Source organism: Suricata suricatta, chromosome 10 (assembly GCF_006229205.1).
Source record: "Suricata suricatta isolate VVHF042 chromosome 10, meerkat_22Aug2017_6uvM2_HiC, whole genome shotgun sequence".
In the NCBI taxonomy this organism is placed as follows: domain Eukaryota; kingdom Metazoa; phylum Chordata; class Mammalia; order Carnivora; family Herpestidae; genus Suricata; species Suricata suricatta.
Genome location: NC_043709.1, coordinates 22,212,561 through 22,235,570, shown reverse-complemented (window position 1 = coordinate 22,235,570; position 23,010 = coordinate 22,212,561). Strand labels below are relative to the sequence as shown.

The 23,010-nt window shown below is 38.9% G+C and overlaps 1 pseudogene; it reads left to right on the top strand.

Annotated features, from left to right (window-relative positions):
* The first annotated feature begins 13,978 nt into the window (after nt 1–13,978).
* Nucleotides 13,979–14,347, top strand: LOC115305610 (annotated as a pseudogene).
* The last annotated feature ends 8,663 nt before the right edge of the window (nt 14,348–23,010 follow it).

The window sequence follows — 23,010 nt, the reverse complement described above, 5'->3', positions numbered from 1 at the left end:
TTCTGTATCTAGCCTCATCACTCTCCTGGGATCCAGCTGGGAGAATTGAACTCCAGCCAAGTCCTGATGCTTTTGTCCATGAAGCAGAACAAGACCCAAGGCAAAGATTTTCAGAATTTTGTCATAGCAAAAGCTCTGCTTTTCCTTGTTCTCCGAAATATATGTTGCTAAACCTGTTCCATCTTTGGGAAGTTCTCAAAGGCAGTTACATAAATTGAAAACCCATGTGACTTAATCCAGTTATAAGTGGGCCACTTGTACAAAAATTTGAGCGTTTTGCAAGACAGGCCAATCTGTAGTTGAATATGGTGCCTACTGCATGTCATCTGTGTCTTGGGGCCATTGACATCACCATCACATGGTTTCTTTACATGAAAAATGTGCATAAATCACATATCAACTAGAGTGATGGTGAAAACCAAGTAAGGTACCATTTGTGAAAACACCCAGCATGGTACTTGATAAATATTGGTGGAATTTTTCTTTCATCAACAGGGCTTTGTTTTGTTCTGTGTGCTAGTACATGAGACTTTTCTCCTTGAGATTATAAATTCCTTATGGCAGAGACACTCTTATTGCTGTTCTGTACCCTCCACATCACCTATGAGCAGGTAGTGTTTGATGTGCTAATGCAGTGGGCTCCACAGGGAGCAAATTAAACCAGCAGGTAGCATGTTTTCTGGCATGCTCCAATATGCCTTCATCTTAACCAGATTACAATAATGTGGATGAATACTTCAAAGTTTGGACAGACAGATCTCCAAGCTAACAGCCTCAGTAATTATAAGAGGAAAGCCTATGGATACATGTAAATATTTTAATCCTACATGTCAAAAATAGTGTTAATGCGTATTAAAGTTCAGTTAACAGGACCCAACATTCCACGTATGGTCTGGACAATGATGTCCTCTCTCGAACCCCTTTGACCAGGAAACCCAATGTGGCCACATTATAAGTCACATGATCCTCCTAGCCGTAGTGAGATATACAGTTCATTGGACGAGAGACAGAAAATTACAGTGCAACTAGGCACAGAATGAAGAATTGACCAATTAGATTCTTTCCCTTGGGAATTTGTCTTAGTCTGTTCAGGCTGCTGTAAAAAAAAAAAATCATAGATTGAGAGGCTACAAAAACAAAACAAAACAAAACAAAAGAAAAAAAAAACATTTATTTCTCACAGACCCAGAGACTGGGAAGTCCAAGATCATGGGACTTTTCAGAGCCTGGTGAGAACTCATTTCCTTACCGACAACTGTCTTCTCACTATAACCTCACATGGTGGAAGGAGAAAATTTTCTCTGGAGTCTCTAATAAGGGTGTTAATCCCAACATGAAGGCTCTACCTTCTTGCCTAATCACCTTCCAAAGGCTTTACCTCATAATACCATCACCTTAGAGGGTAAGATTTCAGAATATGAATTTGGGGAGACATGAACATTTAGTCTAGAGACGAATGTGTATTTAGAAATACTGCGAGAATGAAGGAATGGGAGTTAAAACTGAAAGAATACCATTAGGAGGCAGATTACAGTACGGGGTGAAGATTGGAGCTAGTCAACCTGGATCCTCGTACCAGTTCTATCAGTTCTGTGTAATCTTAGCCAAGGTACTTTGTCTCTCTGCACTCGGTGTTTTCATCTGTAAAATTGAAATGATAATAGAACCTGCAGTGTGGGCTTAGTGTAAAGTTCTAGGGGTAAATAATGTGGGAAGCACTTGGAATGATAGCTAACATGTAGTTAGCACCATGTAAGTGTTGGCTAGCATTATCAGGTAGACTTCAAGACCAAGGCAAGTCCATGTCATGTGTAGGCCATTATGAGAAAGCAGAAACTATAAGGGAACATAGGAAGCCAGTGGATACTGAAGGCATGTGCAGGGAGAAGCCATGAATCACAAGGACATCCCACCCCCACCCCAGCCCATGAGATACACAGAACATTACTTGTTTTCAAGCTGATCCTGCTCCAATTTCCTTAAAATAAACTCCCTGAAGCATGGGTCACCTGTCTGTTTTCTGAGCTAAGCAACATAAAAAACCTAAAATTTGGTATAAGAAGGATTCTGAGTAAGCAGAAGCATTGTATCTTTACTGCTAAGAGGTTCACAAAGGCTTGATGGAAATGATGTATCCCAATTTTTTTCAGTAAAAGAGAAAAGAATGAGGCTCTGGAAAAATCCCATCAGCATGCCCTTTACCTTGCCATGAATTTCTGGTAAAAGCCCTAAGTTGGCACATATGAGCTCTCTACATCTAGCAAAGTGATAACCCTTATCAAGAGGCAGAGTCTGAAGCAAAGAATGTCTTGCAGCCCAGATAAGCACCAAGGCGCTGGGCCAGGGTAATGGACCATAGGAGATGGAGCAGGGGTCTGCCAAGCTCAATAATACAGCATTGTTGCTGCATTGGAAAATGTTTTAATTTACATTTTCAAGTGCAAAATATTTTCCCCTCATGCTTTGGCTAAATTAGGTAGTTAAAGTCTGTGAAGTGGCAGTAATTGGAAACAATGGATTTTATATTTGACATTTATTATTTTAGTGGAATCTGTTCTACATTTACATCAAACATCCAAGGACCCCTGCAGAAGTTTCTTCTGCTACTGCATTACCATTTAGTTCTAATAATGCACTTTGAATTCCCAATTCTTGATTATAATTATATCATTTCAGATAGAGTAAGAGGTGAGGTAAAGATAAACCTTCAACTGAAATTGTACCCCTGTGCTCTCTTCTCCTTTTGTTGAACTTTCATAAGCTGATAATTCATTCAACATATTTTTGCCTAATGCTTTACAGTTTCATTTTGTTCGGTAATTATTTTATATACTTTGGTTTTACTTCACCAAAGGGCTACTTAAGGTCAAAGATCATGTCTTAAGCCCCCATAGCACTCACTTTGAATCCAAGCACATAAAAATCAAGAAATGTTTGGTTGACTGTTCAAAATATATTAATGTTACAGGAATTGGGAGTAGGTGCCAGAGGAGGAAACTGGAAGGAAAGAATTCCAGCTGGATACAAGGAAAACTTATAACCACTCGAGGTGAATTAGGTTGATTCAGAAAGTGGTGAATCCTTTCTTCCCAGTAGTGTTCAAACAGAAACTCAGTGACCACCTGACATAAGCCAAGAATAGGAAGGTTTGGAGTCAAAAAGAATTGAGTTGGATAACTAGCTCCATACCCTAAAATAAGTGACTTAACCTCTCTAAGCCTCAGTGTCCTTGTCTTGCAATGGAGTTAATAGTCTATGAAAAGACAGGAAACCTATCCACGTAATGAACCAGATGTCCTGGTGCTGGGGCCCAAATATTCAGTGGTCCTTTCTTTCATGGTGGGGGAAGGTCAAAAATACCATTTCATTCTTGACTTTAATATTTAGAGAAATATAGACTGAGAAAAGTTTTAAAATACACTCAGGGGCGCCCGGGTGGCTCAGTCGGTTAAGCCTCCGACTTCGGCTCAGGTCAGATCTCACGTTTGTGGGTTCGAGCCCCGCGTCAGGCTCTGTGCTGACAGCCAGCTCAGAGCCTGGAGCCTGCTTCCGGTTCTGTGTCTCCTCCTCTCTCTGCCCCTCCCCCTCTCATGCTCTATCTCTCTCTGTATAAAAAATAAATTTAAAAAATTTTTAAAAAATACACTCAAAAATAGCCACTAGAAATTAAAACAGAATGTGTAACTTTTAAATCACAGAAGAGACTGAAGTGACAGAGAACAAAGGAAGAAAATCTAAAATGACAGAGACTGTATAATAACATGGCATCACAAAAATAACCTATATCTATCAATGGAAATTAAAGTGCTGGTGCCCTTAGCTCCTTTAGTTCTTTCAGTGTCCTAGAGGATGGTGTTATTATTGTGACCATTTACAGGTGAGAAAACTGAGACTTAGGAAAGAGGAAAATTGTTAAATTTACCGAAAAGTTGCCTGGAATTGAATCCAGGCAGTGTAACTGCAGAGTGCCTACCCCTAAACATTACACTATCCTGTAGGAATAAATGAAGGGTGCATATGTTTGTATGTCTAAATATGCTCACATATTTACATTGATAGGAAAGAATGAATCATAAACAAATGAACATGCTTAAACAGTGTTTATCTCTAAGTAGTAGGATTAGGAGAAATCTTACTTTTCTTTTTCACAATTTTCTGTATTTTTCAAATTTTTTCTGCAATTAGCATATGTTTTTATAGTCAGGGGAGAAGCTGTAAAATTTACAATAGATTGTCTCTCTTCTTGTTATACCAAGAAGCCTTAAGTCATGGTCTAAAATACTTGAGTTTTTCATGGGATTTATGCTTCCTGGGGGGAAATGTTTTCAAAGTGTTCTCATTATTTCTTCCAGTGGAGCCAGAACTAAAACTAGTAGAGGCAGCTATTGTTTTGTTGTGTCTAGTATATCCGAGATGTATTTAAAAAGGGGGGGGGGTTTAATTCAGAGGAAAATTTCAACAATCCCTCATCCTATGCTGTAATTTGATTCACAGTAAAGTTTTTAAAATACAGTTGTCAGAAAATCCTATAAGTTTTGAAGCTCTGTTGTAATGCATGTCTCATCTGGGTTCTAAGAGAATCCCCAAATCCAGGAAAAGGCTACACCTAAAAGGCAGCATATGAGAATACATGTCTATACTCCAGTCACGTGATTACACAGTAACACAGTCTTCCCCAAAGTATTTCCATCCCATCAAACCACAGACATTACCAGAAAGGATCTTAGTGTTGAACTTAGCTCTTCTCTTTGCAGATGAGGAAACTGAGGCCCTGAAAGTCTATTATCAGTTTGTCTCTAGCATTACATCCCTAAACCAATCTATGGCTATGGTTAGCCTGGATTTCTCCTAACCAATCTGACCCATACCCACTCCAGCCACTCTCAAATCCAATTACCACGATGCTGATCACCTCCACTCTCCCACTGGTGGCCTTTAATTCCTAAAATAAAGAACAATGTTCTTTGTTTTAAATTTTTTTTAGTATTTATTTATGCTTGAGAGAGAGAGGGAGAGAGAGACAGAACATGAGCAGGGAAGGGGCAAAGAGAAGGAGACACAGAATCTGAAGCAGGCTCTAGGCTCTGAGCTATTAGCACAGGGCCAGACTCGGGGCTTAAACTCACAAGCCATGAGACCAGGACCCGAGCCAAAGTCAGATACTTAACTGATTGAGGAACCCAGGTACCCCAGAACAATGTTCTTACCATATTTGATAAGTCCCCCATAATCTGACCCCTATCCCTCCTTAATTATCTAAATTATCCTCTTTAGTTCTCTTACCTCCAGTTGTACTGTTCTATTTTTGAAACTTTCCATTCTCCCTCCCACCAAGGGATCATCACTCATGTTCTTTTCCTCTACCTGCCATCCATCTAAATGATTTCCACTAAAGAGCTTTCCCAGACTATTCAAGTTGGATCTCTCTCATCTACCATCTTCATGTCCTTCCTAGACCTCATCCCATTCATAGCTTTACATTTCTAGGACTGTTTTCCCCCACTAGGTTGTAAATCTGAAGAGGAGGGGGCATACCATTTTCAGTCACCATTTGGCCACCAGCATTAGCCTGGAGCTTGCCACATGGTAGGGCTCCACTAAAACTTGTTGGGTGAACTCAATGAGTGGTGCACAGTGAGTCAACGACAGAGCAGTGTCAGTTCTTTATCCCATACTATTTCTTTTGCACTTTGGGGAGAAAGAAAGGAGCATGTGGATTCCTGAGATTCTGAGATCTCAGGAATCCACATGCTCCTAGAATTGTTTATTTCTCTCCTATCTTAGAAGATACAGTTTTGGAACTACTTTGGACATTAGATTTTGCTAATCCAAGCTTCTCACTTTATAATTAAAGAAACATGGTCCCAGACAGGCTTTGGGGTTCTCTCAAGGGCACAGGTTATGATAGACTCAGGACTCAAACCTGTGACTCTGGCACCATCTCCTTTGAGGCACACTGTCACTTTCAAACAGCGCTGCCTTTACCCAGCAATGGTAGATCTAGTCAAACTCTTGTTTTCTCCCAGATTCAAACTGTGAGATCTGCTCCCTCCAACTTCTCTCAAAGTTCTCCTTTTCCACCTCCAATCCCAAGTTTCCATTAAATTCCTTTGTCCTACTTAGAGCTGCAAAATTGCTTGTTTGTGTTTGTTTTGACATGCTTCCCTGACATTCTGGACTCTCAATAAGTCAACCAGTGACCAAAAAAAGGAAAAGAAAGAAAAGCAAACATATTCAATCCCTCCTGTATGTTCAAAACTAAGCTGGGTGCTAAAGGGAATAAAAGGAAGACGCAAATGTCCTTCTGACCCTTAAGAAACATAAAAACTTTTTGAGGAGGTAGAGTTTGCACAGCTAACACTACATGAGAAAAAGGAAAAAGCAGTAATGACAGTAATCTAGTTCGTGGGATATGGACTCTTGAGTGCTACAGAAATTGAGCCAAAGAAAAATGAGGGAGGCTGCACATGAAAGGTAGAAGCTGATCTGAAGCATAAAGGAAGGGAAGCACTTGGACTTGCGGAGAGGAGAGAGAAAAAGTGATTGAAGTCACCATATTCCAACAAGGAATAATGTCTCAAGAAGTGTCATTAGTAAATTTTGTAAACTATCAAGTCAAATGGAGAACATGCCAGATAAGAGATTTTGAAGAAAGTAAGGGCATAAAGTCTTTTCCAGATCCCCAGGGACTGGTGACAGAGAAGTTAGGGAAGCCTGAAGCCCAGATGACTCTCAAGCCCTGGGAGATAACAGTAATGCTAACTCTTACCGCCTCTGTGCACCATGCCTTGTGTTCGGTGCTTTGATGTGTTACCTCAGTTATTCACACCTAATCATCCTAGCATTCCAGTAACAGTAGGTAGTATTATCATTGTCACCTTCCATGAGGAAACTGAGGTTTTTGGCAGAGTAAATGAACTGCCAAACAAGAGTACATAACTGTATTACATAGAGCCAGTCAAGCCAAATTCTCTGTCTTTGGAGCGTGAACAAAAATAAAAACAACTCAGAAGTTCCCAATGCTGTTTTTAAAACCCTAAATAATAGCACAGAGCATGAACTCAGAAGACCGCCCATATTAGCTCTGATGGATAATATTGAGGAATTTTATAAAATACTCATGAGAATGAGACATGCAGAAATAGAAAGATGCAAAGGGGTTAGTTCTCACAACTTGATGGCATCAAACTTTCATTGGTTTAGACCATTAAGTCATACTAAAAGGGGGAAAAGCCTACAATGTATCTGAGTTGGTGACCCCTACACTACATGAATTCTCCATTCTTTCCCCACCGCGGAATTTTTCCTCCTGATGTTAATAAAAACATTTTAACACACCCACTACATGTAACCTAGAGGATGTAAACTGCAGTACCGAAGGAAGGAAGGAAGAAGGGAAGGGACGGTAGGAAGGAGGAAAAGAGAAGGCAGAAATTCAGAAAAACTGTCTCCTGTTGTCAAATGATGCTAGCCACTGCCTCTTAGCTTCCCTCCATCTCCCGTAATGTGCGTTGACAATAGTGACACCTCCTGGCGAAAACAAACTTGACCTCCTGCAGGATTTCATTTTACTCACTCGCTGCAAATTACTCTTGACTCTTCTTCTTGTCTCCAGGTGCAATTTTCCTTTCCTTATCTGGAAAAGCATAAACTGACACAGCCCATCCTCAGCCTTAGAAACTCAATAACCCAGTGCTGACCTGACCACAGAACTCTGCTATGCAAAGCTCCTGAGTTTCATCCCTGAACACGTCAGCACGATTAGCCCAGAGACCCAATTCACAGTCTTCCTACTTACAGCTACATTAAATATAAATAAAGCAAACTAAATACCAGCTACTGAAAAATAGTTCAATTAAATTCTACAATAAGAGTGCCTCTTGATTTTAATGTGTTTAATCCCCTAGGAAACATACTTGGTGTGTGCCCTTTTCTTGTAGATTTTTTTTTTGTCTCAGACTTATATGAATCATACCGTCACCAAAATGACTAAAAGCTGTTGGAGTTATTGTTCACCAAAAACAGTTAAAGATTTGTTTAATGAGTATAGAAGATGTTGTTTTATATCACTGGCATAGCATTCTAGAGTGTGATCCCTATGGTTACTAACCTTGAGAATAGTATATTGGAAAATACAGTAAGGTGTTTAGTCCATACTTTGAAAGCAGTCCAGCATGTTTGCTAACCTAGACCACTGAGCAAACACAATTAAAGGAAAGAGGAGTTGACCAATCACAGCAGAGAATGAAGCCAATCTCAGATCCCATGGTATTTTCTCAAATTTATAAAATAGCCATGGGCTTCTGTTGTTCTCTAGAAAGGAGGCATTCAGTGATTCAGAGCACGAAGAATTTATCTTGAAACTGGTTTGCTTCTACTCTATTCACAGTCTGCACAATGAAACCCCTTCATGTGGTTAACTAAACTTTTAAGTTCACAGGATGGAAAATATCTACGAACTTTTTCTTATTGTACTCTTATTTTGAAAAGGTTCCTATGAGAGATCTGCACATGAATTCTCAGGTGAACTTGCATTCCAAATTAATAAAAATTCAAACCTTTGCTCCTATTTCACATCTAGTGATTCTTTAGGAAAATAAACCTTGGAGATTAGATTATGTCTTTGTTATGCATGAACAGAAAACCGTTGTATTAGAAAGAACAAAAACCCTTCAACTGATCAAAAAGAAAAAGGCAGTTGAGTTGTGGAAGTTATGTTTTTGCTTGCTTTTTATTGAAAACTATAGTTGAAATTTTAATTTCATTCTGACCCACTGAAAATTCCAAACATGATCATTTCAAATCACTTATGGAAAGGCTAATTGTGGCAAGGGCAGTCAATTTCTAAGCTCCCTACTTGCTTTAGAGCACAGCTGAAAGATAGACAACTAGAAGAATGTGTCTCATAATTAACATAACATCAAAATGAAAGACCTGGAACATGCCCGCACATAACATACAAATAATGAATATATATTTGGATTTCATTAAGTAGTTTATTCATTTAGTCAACAGTGAATAAAGTGTGTGCAGTACATTAAGCAAAATACAAGGTGTTGGGAAGCATTGATGGTCCCTGCCCTCAAGTGAGAGCAGTCTAGTAGAGGAAAAGCTTACATAGGACATGCTTATGCTAAAGAATTATTCACTGTTTATCTGAATTCAAACTTAACTAGGTATCCTGCATTTTTTTCTATTAAATCTGATAACCCTAGGAGAAAATAAATGGGCAATTTCAACAGTGTGAAGTGTTAAATATGATCTGAATGCTAAAGAAGTCCTTAAGGATGAGTAACCCAGACTAGGGAAACAGGATCTGAAAGATGAATAGGAGTTAACCAAGAAAAAGGAAAAATTAAGAGGTTTCAAGAAGGAATGCAGTACAAATTTCACATGCAGAGAAAGAGACTGGCATATGCCTATCACTGTCATACAAAATGACTGGGCGTGGGGTGATGAGGCCGCAGAGAGTGCAGATGCCTGACCATGGAGATCCTATAAAGATATTTGGACATCTTAAAGACAACAGAAAGTTGTAAATGTTTCCAGGCAGCAGTGTTATACAATCAGGTGTATGATTTAGGAAGACTATTCTGGGTGGCTGGTGAAAAACGCATAAACAGCTGGCAAGATGGGAAGCAAAGAAATCAGTTGAAATAATCAGTGGTGTGAACCAAAATCCTAGCAATGGGGATATAAGAAATGGGTAAATGAGAAAGATACAGGAGAACTGGATTACGAGGGGGCTACAGGAATATTTGGTGATCAACTGCATAGAGATTATCTGAAAGGAAAAATTCAAGTATAATTTAAAAATAACATTAATAGAGCATTTATCATAGATCACTACACAAAGTGCTATAAACATATTTATAATGTCCTCCCAAGTCTATGAAATAGGCACTATTATTCCTGCTTTAGAAATGAGGGAAATAAGACTTACAGAGACAAATAAGTAATTAGCTTGTAAACCTAATAAGTGGTGCAATAAAGTTGATATCCCATTTTGGAGGCTGGGCTAAGAGCTGAATGATACAGGTGCTGTTGAAATATAGGAGGGGCAAACATTTGCAGAAAAGGTGCTGACTCCTTTTTAGACTTGGTGGATCTCAGGTGTCCATGGATGATGTCTGAGGACAACTGAATAGATGGGTCTAGAGTTCAGCAAAGGGACTGGACCAGAAATAGGGATTGGGAAGTGGTGAGTGTAGCATTTAATAATGAAACCATAAGAGTATAGATAAGATGGCCAGAGAAGGTATACCAAGTGAGACCAGAAAGGAGCATAGGGAAGAAGCCTGGAAAAAATCGACATTCAAGGGGCAGGAATAAACAGAGCAGCAGGAGAAAGACCGGAAGAGTATGGTGTCAAAGAAGACAAGAAAAGAGAGCATTGTAAAATGAAGGAAGGGTCAGCATTATGATGAGTTATGCGAAATGTACTAGTGAGAGAAGAAGTTCAGAGTGTCAACTTGTACACAGCAGAAGAGAAGATTTTCAAAACTACCTAGTTGAAATAAAAGGATTTAAATTAGCAAATTTAGGGGGTAAAGCATACTAGTACACAAGGAAAGCCAGATAAATTAGGAGGAAGAGGATGGTCAAAATGTGAACTGCTATGTATTCTTGACAGCCCAGGAATGAAGTGAGTCAAGAATGCAAAGGGAGCATGACCAGGTAGGATTAAGGTTAGTTTCAATAAAGACTAAACTTCATGTTTTAATAAAGTTAAATAGAGACCAAACCCACACCTGGTTAACCTAGTCATGAGTCAACCATATCCCATACTGATAGTATTATTATGAAAACCAAACTTGGAGGTGGAGCCAAGCTTGTTCCTCCATAGGAGAAGATCTGAGTACATTTTAGGGGAGAGGAGTGAGGACTGTATGCTACAGATAAAAGCTGTGATCCTGAGGGAAAGAAGACAAGTTCTCTAGGAGATAAATTCAGCCTACTGGAAAGCTTCTAGGTATAACACTAACTTTTGTTCTCTTATTGTCTCTGCAAAAACCATGCACCATAATTTTGTATATTAAGAGAGAAAAACACCTCCACCTAGAGCTAGAAGACAAAAGGGCTACACTTTCTGTGTAAGAGTAAATGAGAGTAAATGAGAAATAAACCCACCACACAGAAGGGGACAGTGAAGAATGGGTATCTCAGTCTTGGCACTAATTGGGGAAGAAATTAAAACCTCTCCCATAAAAATATGAGCCAACACACGGATTTTTTTATCTGAATTTACACCAAGAGAAAACTCAAGCTGAGAATCTATTTTAAAGTGGTTTCAAGTTGATAGTGGACCAAGTGACTGGCAAAGGAAATTCAAATCCTTCAGAGAAGAAGTCAATGTCAATCCAGGCTAACAGTGATTCTAAATGTCATGAACAGTAAAGGAGGCTAAAAAGGTTGGGGAGGAGGATGGGGAATGTGTCCTAAACTCAATGGAATAACACAATTAATTCATACTTCTAGCAGCTTGCCCAAAAGAACATGTGGACTTCATCTGGTGACCCAAGAGGTTGCTTCTGGATCAGAATTTAGGTGGTTATACTGGGGAAAAAGCTTAGATTATTCTTACTCTCTTACTCTCATTCAACAACATGGGGCCTGACCAGAAGAGGTACTGAAAGAAGAACACAGGATTGATGGCTTGGGTCAATGATCAGGGTGAGAGAAGCTTCAGTCCATAACTGTTCCGGTCCAGTGGAATACTCAGGCCAGATACCAAGATGGTTTACTGGGCTCCTGCAGGGTCTGGGTCAACCTTCTTCCAAGAACTTTGTAAAATAAGCACTAGAAAAATCCAATGAATTTAGCAACTATAACACTGCTCTTCTCCAAGAACAATCTGGATGGAGATGAGAAGAAAGAAGAAAAATTACTTTGGGCTGAAATTGGAAACAAGGAGAATAAACAGGCAGTCTATGGAAACAGTGCTTATAATAAACTCAGTTCTTAAAGTGAGGAGAGATTCGAATGCTCAATGGTGATATCAGTCCATGTTATCTATTATTGAAGGTCAAAATAATACATTCCTGGAAAAACCTTTTGGGGTTTCACAGGGGAGGGAACCCAGTATAAAATCAGTATCTATATCTAACCCAAAGCTCTTGAAATGAAGGATTTCTTTATAAACATGCCTCCAGATGTGTTCAGTTAGACCACCGAGGAGGCATAATAAATTCTTGCATATTAAATGAATTTTTTTCTTTTTAGTCCAGTGCAAAAGAATGTTCAAATTAATTCAGATTGCTTTATTCCAATAACTAATATACATTTATACCTTAATGTCTAGTATGCATTCTAGTTGACACCAAAGTGCTCTTTAAAAATTTCCCACAACCAGAATTTCAGCTGTCTCTGTCCTTCTCCTGCCTCACATCATTATTCTAAATTAGTGAAGTTGTGCTACCAATGTAATAATGGTATTTAGAGATATGTGGACTCATTCTCCAAGTTCTGTTCATTATTTCTAAACTTAAAGAAGAATAAAATGGAAAATAGGCAATGTTCCAGCTATAGGGGCTACCCAGAAAAAGAGCCTACTTCTTCTTCTCCATAGAGAAATAAGAGTCATACAGATATGTTTACAGCCTGATATTTCAGATTTTTTTAATTTAGAAGATATATGCTTTTCTAGTTTCATAAATCTAGGCAAAGAGATCCTTTGATGTATTCTCTTACCGAATTCATCTCCCTAACTGAAATGGACCTGGTCAGGCCAAAAGTAAGATGTCTTAGAAGGAAATTGGCCAATGAGGAGGTGCTTCTGATTTAACTTGATGAAAAAGACCTTTAAAAATCAGGGCTGCTTTTATCAGGGGATGAGGAAAGAACCAGAGAAAAAAGGTCAAGGGCACAGTATCTTGCTGGACCACCTGCTACTCTGAGATCTAAGGTGACAACTTATGGCTTCCCCCACAATAACATGGCAAGCAACTGAAATTGTGGACCCAGAAGCAGCCAGATCCTAGTCCTAGAGGACTTATTTATATCATATCCAATGACATCTATTTCCTTCCTGAGAAAGAGCATCTCAATTATAAGAACAGGTACGTTTAGGCTGAAAGTAAGAGGGAAAGATAAACCCATGGGTACCAAATTTTTATTTTTATTTTAGTTTATAGCTCTTAAATCACTAGGGGTTTTTTTCCCTTTCATTAAATATTTTGTGCTATTCCAACTAGTCTAGAAGATCATTTGCAAACATGGTTACTTGCAGATTCATTTGCCTGACTGGTGGCCCCAGTGTTTAAATGTTATGAAAATGCCTTCCTCTGTTAATTTCCTATTGCTACTGTTACAAATTACCAGATTTGGGGTGGCTTAAGACAACATAAATTTATTTCCTCACAGTTCTGGAAGCAAGAAGTTCAAAATGAGTATCACTGGGCAAAAACCAAGGGATCTCAAAAACCACACCCTCTCCAGATGAAGTCATACTTTACTTCTTTCAGCTTTTGGTGGCATTCTTTGGCTTGTGGCCATATTGCTTCAATCTTCAAGGCCAGTATCTCAAAATTTGCCTTTGTTCCATCTCTACACCACCTTCTCCTCTGTGTATTAAGTCTCCCACTGTCTTCCTCATATAACTATGCATGTGATTGCATTTAAGGCCCAACTAGATAACCCAGCATAATCTCCCCATCTCAAGATTCTGAATAATATCCACAAAGATCCTTTTTTTTCCACATAAGATAACATTTATAGGCTCTAGGTATTAGGATGTGGAAAGCTTTTGAGGGACCATTTTTCAGTATACTATACTTACAGCTTGCCAATCACTTACCACATACAAAATCAAACAGATAGAGGGAGAAATCAAAGCCAAAACCAAGTGAAAAACTATCAGTTAGCTCTTCTTCAAACTTAGCTAAATTCAGTTATATAGCAAATTCACCAGAAAGGAATTTTTTAGTCATACAATGATGGGGGGAAAAATGTGTCTTAAAAAGCAAAGCTCGGAACCAAGATGGTGGCTCCCATAGATCTGGAATTGAAGAAGGCCTTCAGAGAGCTTCAAGCCAAAGTTATTGACACTCAAAAGAAGGTGAAGCTTGCAGACATACAGACTGAACAGCTAAACAGAATGAAAAAGCATGCACATTTTACAGATACAGAGATTATAACTTTCATAGATGAGACTACCATGTATGAAGGTGTAGGAAGAATGTTTATTCTTCAGTCCAAGGAAGTAATTCACAATCAACTGTTAGAGAAACAGAAAATAGCCGAAGAAAAAATTAAAGAATTGGAACAGAAAAAATCCTACCTGGAGTGGAGTGTGAAGGTAGCTGAGGACAACATCCGGGAGATGCTGATGGCACGGAGGGCACAGTAGGAAGCCTCTAGTAAAAGCTTCCTGCCCTCTTCCATTCCTGACAGAGGGACCTGTATGGGAAAACTTCTTCTGCCCTGATGGACTTTTTATTTGAATGATCTGGTAACCCTGTGTTTTCTACTTCCCCCTGATCCCCTTTCTTATCCTGGCTTTGCCTGCCACCCTTGCCCTACAGGAGAGGGAAGATGGGAGCCAGAGAGATAGGGGAGCTCTGCCCAAACCTACTACTAGTTATGCTGGTTAGGCCAATAAAAGGAATCTACTCCCCCACCCCTTCCCCCCCCCAAAAAAAGCAAAGCTCTCCAGTAGTTTTCTGCATCACGCCTTAGGAAGATTTTAATATGGAAATGCTAATGAAAATGGAGAACTAGAATGTCCCTACAATCTCTAATAGTGCTACATTTATTTACATCACTTTCTGTCAATTTAGACAGGTGTATGAGGAAAGGAGAAGGATGGAGTTGTCCACCCTTGGACACCAAAATATCCTTAAAGTCCCTCCAGAAACTGTGACAAAATGAAAGCCATTTGCTTCTGTATTGGAAGAGGACATGAGTCCCTGGGGTAATGAACCTCAACTCAATCCGATCCACAGCCCAAGGGAGGCTACAGAATTGAATTCAGGGTTACACCATTCAGAACTTAAATACATCAAACCCCCAATATCTCAAAATGTCGTGTTGGTGAGTCATGCAGGCGAGATGGAGTGGTGGATGAGATTAGGGGTAAATCAAGAGCAAATACATGACCCTAGAGCCTGCAATTCCGGAAGAGCCCTAAGTGACCCTGAAACTCAAAGACAGAGAAGAGGGAAAATGCTGCCAGTGAGGTCTTCAAAAAGAAACCTTTGCTTTTTTATTTCCACCTTTTACTTCCACTATTTTCTCTCTTCTTTTAAATATTTTCTAGTCTTATAATAAATTTGTATTCTGAGTGGGTATAAGAGGCATTCTAGGATTTAGAACAGATATCACCTAACAGAACACACACACACACACACACACAGCTGTGAGAAGACAGTGTGAGGACACCCAAGTACTGGGCCGAGGGTAAAGTGACTCATGAACCTAAATCATGCTGATGGTTTCTAATCCCAGCTCACCAGGGATTTAAATTGTACAACAAGGAAAGGACTTGTTGGATGGCTTCCAGAGTTTGTCTTAAAATTTAATTGCAGCATACCTAACACTTTTATAAAACTTATACATTTTACTTATGTTCCTTAGTCAAAATATTCCTCTAACCTTTTTTTTTTCAGTAAGTGACAAAAGTGTTCTTGTTGTAATTAATGGAGTACAAAAATATTGGGGAAACATGCCTAAAGGCTTAAACTATAATTCTATTACTAATATTATTTCCTTGGCTTGCCTTTTGAACTCTGCTGCCTTTGCCTTGCAGCTGTGTTTAATGAGTGGAGAGATTATTCAAATGAGCCCACAGCAGAGCATTATTTCAGAAGCTCTCGCCATCTTGAACAGGCATCTTCTCTCAAAGTCAGGCAGTCTGAACCAACCATTCCTCTTTAGTTACGTGGCCATGAATGTGTACATCACATCCCTAGATTGGGAGAGAAGCTGCTAATGACCCTGGGACCAAACCAAAGGATGGTGGAACAGCCTTCAAGGTGGAAAATGAGGAGATACCTACACTAGCCTCTATTGTGCTTCAGCTTTCAATTTGTCTCTACCTGTCACTGATGGAGACTGTTGGTGTCTCATAATGAAAGAGTGCGGCTGTACAAAATAGTCTGTTTATGAGGCCCTATTTGAGAGTATATGGTCCTCGCCTAACTAACACTGAAATGGAACACATTGCAAATGGGCAAGCCAATGTTTAATGATTTTTAGGATGCTAAAGTGTGCTTCTATTCATGTAAGATTTAAAAGTAAGAACAAGTCTCCGGGGGACAACCTCCTGAGATGGTTACAAAGTTGCCAAGAAAATTTACTAAGAACTAATTTTGAACTGATAAGCATTCAATCCAATATGGTGGGATTAAGCAATAAGAATTCTTCCTGGGAATTTACAGAGAGATAAGCATCTCATGAATAAGTAAATTCTGAAACAGGAGGCTACAGGGTGTTTATTGATTTTGAAATCATTTGTTTGAGAAACTGCCCTTGAGGAAAAGACTATTATGGCTGATAATATAATAGTTATATTCAGAGACAACCCACTTTTTTGGCTGATGGCAGAATATAAAGATTACACACCCACTACAAAATTTATAAGCAAAAGTTTGATCTGCAAAAGACAGGCTGCTCATAATCCTTCATTTCCTAATTCTTAGATGTTAATTTTCAGATTTAATACAAAAGTCAAACATAAGTAAAATCAAATAACCAGGATCCTCAACTCACTAAGCAGTTGTGCTACAACTGGAATTAAGTAATTTTCTTTTAAAGTCTGTCTCTGGGGACATCCTAAATTCCATACCCATTAATACTAATCCCTCATACCATCTATTTCTGCAACTCAGGGTAATTAAATGAAAATGAGGAGGAAACTTCTGAGGCATTCCAAATTTGTTAAAAACCAAATGTTTTTTTTCCAGTTGCTGTTTCCATTAAAGAAATAAATGCCATCACTTTTAACAATGTTGGAAACAGAGAGGGTTGGTTTTTGTTATTGTTGCTGTTGCTATTGTTTAGTGAATTCTGAATTAGCCAGAAAATTCTGTTACAGCATCCTGTGTTTTCTAATAATTGAGTAGTTCCATTTTTTTCTAAACATTCCTCTTGAAGAAAGTCTCCCAGTTTCCACCTTTCTTAACTGCTATCCAGTATGAAGGGAGGTAACAGGATTCGACTGAGTTGCCAAGAGTGACTCCGGTCCTAGAACGGTGCTGTTTCCTATGACTTCCTGAACCAGTATTGGGTTCCACACAAGTGTAAGAAGCCTAAATCCAGTCTCTGAAGAAGATTAAGGTTTTCTTTTCTTTTCAAAGGAAACTCTCCCTCCCTCTCTCTGTTTTCTCAATTTCATCTCTTCCTGTCTATTCCAGAACTTAATTGTATCAATTGTGCCCTCTTCTGTGTTTATTTGAGCCTCTTCTGTTGGCTATTTTCCCTTAGGGTTCTAATGCTCAAGTGATTTTAATTCATTAAAAAATTAAAACCATCCTCTACCAAATTACCAACTCATCTCCATCCATATTCTTAAGTAACTTCACACTGGTCTCCATGCTGTCACTTCATACACTGCTTCAACTTTTGATCCGTTTTCCATCAACACCAACACACTGAATTGTATCTTAAATTTCACCCATGCTAAACTGCTTCAGGTTTTCTTTAACCTGTCAATCCCTCTTTCCACCTTCATTGACCCTGCATTCTTCTGGTTCTCCTGCTCCTGTCAGGTTCTCTTGCTGGGCTGTGAGCCTTGAAATCTCTAGAAGTCTTCCAATCTTCTAAAGAAACACTGTATATCCTTCAAGATCAACCTAAAATGCCACATCTATGGAACCTAAGTCAGCTATGAAAACTTTCTTGACTCTAAAAATAGTCATCCGCCCCTTGCACATCCTCTTTAAAAGTTCTTATCACACCAAATGGAACTTCCATTCATTAATCTTCCAAACATTATTGAGCACCTTCTTGGTGTCAGGCACTTGAAATATCTCAATGGAAAACCCAAGGTCCCTGTTTTTAAGCAGTTGCATTCCAATGAAAATAACTGTGACATATAAGACTACTCTATAAAAGAAAAGCACACCTGGAAAGTAGAATGAAGAATGGCATGGTGGAGCAAGACAGCTGTTGTTAAAATCAAATATGGTGTTTCATGTATGTTTCCCCTGCTAGATTGTAATTTTCTTGAAGGCATAAATCATCCCTTATTCATTTTGTATATCTAGGGCTTAGCTTAGTGCCTGGCACATGGTACATTATCATTAATTCATTTGTTCCTTCCACAAACATCTATTGAGGAGCTACTATTCCCTGAGGGGCTGCACTAGGCACTATGAATAATAATAACAGCAACACTTATTGAGCACTTATTCTGTCTCAGCTACTTCAGTTTCATGGATTAAGAGTCAGAGGCCCAGGAAAATTAAAAATCTTACTAGTCCAAGGTCACAATGCTACCAAATGGCTGAACTAAGCTATGATTTGAACCCTGCTACTCTGACTCCAAAGTCTATGATCTTAGCCACCATGCTACTCTGATTCTCTAATTCGTTTCCTCAAATAGTTTAGAACTAGTAGATAAGACAAATATTAACATACTATTCTAGGGTGACCAACCATCTTGGTTTGCCCAGGACTGATCCAGTTCTAGTACTAAAAATCCCACATCCCAGGAAATTCTTAGTCTCAGGCAAATCAGAAGAGTTGGTCAAAGTCTGCTCAAATTTTTCTTTCTCAGTTAGGTTTACTCTGACTTACTACAATAAATATAACTGCCTTCCTGCACCACTCCAAATCTTCCATATCCTAAGTTACTTTTTCCCATCATACTTACCACCGTATAGCATACTATACAATTTGTTTATTTGTTATATTCAGTATTTATTGCCAATCAGTTAAGCCATAATGCACGTACACAGAGTAGTACCTAGCACTCAATAAAGAGCCAGTACCTATCACTCATGAATGATCCACTCAACATCATAAGTGCCCTTGAAGAAAAATGCCTCTCATTTTGTGGAGTCACCAAGGGGGTCAGAAACACCTTCCTGAAGGAACTGTGGCTAATTCCTTAGTAGGAATTTGCCTCGTTGACAAAGAGGAGCCCAAGAATATGGGAAAGATATCTCAAACAGAGGGAAAGACAATTGTAAACTAAAGGCAAGGACCAGCATGGTAGTATAAGTATGTGGGCGGGGGGAGGCAGGAAGTAGTAGCTTGGAGTTTCTGGGATACAGAGAATGAGGCAGGAATTGGCCAGATATAAGACCAAAGAAGTTAGCAGCTCTTTAGGATGATGTCCAAGCTCTCTATATATATGGTCTTTTATTCTCCCAAACTCTGAGTCCCAATTACTCCTTCCAATATCCCTCATTCCAGTCAAGTTGAACAATGTGCTACTCTCAGTTCATGGTCTAGATTGCTGTGCCTTTTTTTGTCTTCTAAGAGAAATACTACTACCTAAAATGCTCTTCCCCTCCAGTTCTCAGATACTCTCCTTCAAGGCACAATTCAAAACCACTTTTCTCTATGAACACTGAATGCCCATACCATTAATCTGGATCTCCCAACCCTTACCTTCTTTCTTCTCTCCCTTAAGATTATCTTTATGAAGAATGTTTAGTCTCTGTTCACCTCTCCGACCTCCTCTATGACCACCTGCCTCCTCTAATGGCTTTGGCTTCTTTCTGCTTCTGGCAGTTGCTCATTCCCACTTCAAGACCTTAACACTGGTGTTCTTTCTATCCAAAACTTGATCCCTCCAGGTCTTCACTTACTTATTTCCTTCACATCATTCACATCTGCTACTCAGAGAAGCATCCCAGAACTCTTCCCCCTTTCAGCCAATCTCTATCATGTTACGTCTGTATTTCTTTATGTAATTAATCAGTACCTATTTAAAAGAATTTTTTGCAGAATGTAAGCATAAAGATAACAGGGGCTTTGTCTGTCTTGTTCCCTGCTCACTCCCCAATGCTTATAACACATAATAAGACTCAATAAATATGTGTGGAATGAATGAAAACTTCATGTCCTCTATTAACTTACCAGCTACTTTAAGAACATTGAAATTCCTTTACATGTCATTGAATCCCCAATGGTACATAGTCTTTTTCCTAATAGTAGTTATTCAAATCTTTATTGAATAAACAGGAGTTCTTTGGATGTATTCTCATGAAAAAACTGCAAACCAATGGCTTGCTGCCTATTAGAATCACCTGGAGAATTTTAGAAATGCCAGTGTCATGGCCCAACCCTCTGATATTCTGATTTAATTGGTCTGGGAAGGGGCTTGGGTATCAATATATTCTTTTTAAGTTTCACGTACGATTCTAATGGACAGTTAAGATTAAGAACCATTGCTCTAAACCCTACAAAAGAATGTGAATCCAAATAAAATGTTGAATTTTAAACAAGTTTCAAGACATAGCCATTGATTTAATTCCTGAATTGTTCTCCATGAGGAACTAGGAGCAAATACCCTCTTTTATAAATACCTGTTGAAAAAGAACACTTTGGGGGGAAAAAACTACTACTACTACTACTACTACTACTACTACTACTACTACTACTACTATTACTACTTGGTACCACACACTGAAGAAGGTGGCCTTCCAAAAAAAAAAAACCACTATTTAGGCCCATCTACTGTTTGTAATTTTTTTGGAAAAAGATCATTGGCATTAGCATATGCAGTACTCCTATAAATCAGAGAGGAAAATGCATACTGTGTCATAAACGCATTTAGTATCACTCTTGAAACAATTTGGAACCTATATGCAGAAGGGTGGATTATACCTCCCTATCATGGTATTAATATGAATGTGTAAGCCTGTTGTATTCAGGATGCAATAGACCTGCAATGATTTAGGCAGAGAGGGTGTTTGTAAAGCAGAAGAAAGCCTGCCTAATTAGAAAACGAGGAATAGGAAAATAAATAAAGGGGTTGAACAAAGTCAGCTCCAGCACTAATTTGCCTGGAGACATCCTAACACTTGCTGCAAAATAAATCGAATTTTTGCTGCATACATTCAATATTTGTTAATAAGCTGCCAGCTAGCATTCTTTTGTATTTCCTGCACATGGAAGGAACAGTGTGTTTATTGTCAGACTGGCACATGCAATGAGCCACATGGAGGCAACTTCCAGTCTATGGAGGGACAGCCTGGCTCAGGGGAAGACTGTCCCCAGCCACAAACCAGGAGTTGGGGGGAGGGGAGACAGCATGGGTGAATCCATGGGACTCACATATTATTTCAGGGAGGAAAATAATGATTTTTAGAGGCAATTTGACAAGGAACTTCTCTCCTGCTAGTCTGGGTTAGCATTTCTGAATGTGATAAATAACAGAGCTGTAGGACAGCCCATTTTTTTCTTTATTTTGATACCCTTACAGCAGTAATCATGCCTCTTGTCAAGCGTTATAAAGATAAAGACAAATGTTCCCTATTGCTATTCTGTCAATGCAGCTCAACCCAAGCCGGATGTATGGAAGGTACCATTTGTCTTGTCTCCATCACAGATTGAGGCACATCCTGTCCCAACAGGATCCTCAGGTCAGAAAAATAGAAATCTGCTGTTGATGGCATTGAGGCTTGCTCTGCCTCTTCTAGAAACTAGCACCCCATGTGCGTTTCTTCTATGCCGACACTGAGATTAGTCTTCCTTTTCTGGGACTATCGATTAGACAATACAACATACCCATAAGGTCAAATAGCAAAATGAGCCTCTTGTCACATAAGATGGGCTTTGAAAAATCCATGACTTTTTAAATCAGAAAGATTCCACACAGTCATCATTTATTGATAGTAGCAATATTTACAAAACATAAAATTATTTCCAAAGATGTAGTTCAGGAACCCATTTGAAAAAAATTGTGTATGCCAAAACAGATGGAGTTTGGCTTAATTGTTGAAATAAATTGCCATATGGAATAAAACACAGCTGATTATTGCATTAACATTAACGTTAATATGCTTCGTCATTCTGTTGCCATTGTAGCTACAGTTGTCACCAGACTTTAATCAATATGTTTGTAAGGGAACTCAAATTGTCGAATTTGGGACCCAAAGCAGATCTTGTAGATTATGTAGCCATTTTACAAATAAAAATAAAACTGGGGCTTACAGAGGATAAATGGTTTGTGTAAAGGCATATACCCTACAACTTAGAAATGAAAGGCATTCTGAAAACATAGGACACATAAGGGCAAGACATTCATAAAGAGCAAGGTCATTATGACTCCAAATAAAAATTACTGCTCTTGCAAATGAGCATGACAGGAGACTTGGTGCAATTGATGAAGCAGACACGACTACCTAATTTGACAAGATTCTTTCTTATGCTTAGCATTTCTTAGTTAACACCCAAGATAATATATATGTTTTCTTCTTGAATTTTTACATTGATTTCTCACTTAGTGCCTTCTTCCCAGGACATTCTCCATATAAAATAAAAGCTATTGCAGATGATAGAAGGAAAACACAAATAAGCCACAGGCTATGGTGGGGGATGGGGTGGGTGGGGAATGGGACACAGGAACAAAGAAATATCTTCCATTTCCAGGTGTGGTAGTGGAGTTTTTTCCTCTAAGTCTTTCTCATAACTGTTGATCCTTCCCTGGTCCTCTTTTCTCTGTAAAGTGGGAAATGAATGGGAATTGATCTGAAAAGCTATTTCAAAAGTTATTACAGGATTGTCAGTAATCCTCTAAACCTAACATCATCCCTGCTGCCACCCCTATGCCCAACACACAAAACCCTTTGGAAAGATAGTGTTAGAAGTCTGAAGTGAGAAAGCAGTAAGCCAGTGGCCACCCCCTACCTCCGCCTCATCTCAAGGTCAGTGACCCAGAAACAAGTGAGAGGAGGCCTCCAAATTCTGTACAAGTAATTGTATAGGTGCATTGAATGGCTGCTTCGTTTCATGATTTGTGTTTCATCCTACTACAGCAAACTTTTAAAAGATGTCCAAATCCTTTCATTTTCTCAGGATACCACCTCTGACAGAGTCCACTGTTACAGTACTCCTCAC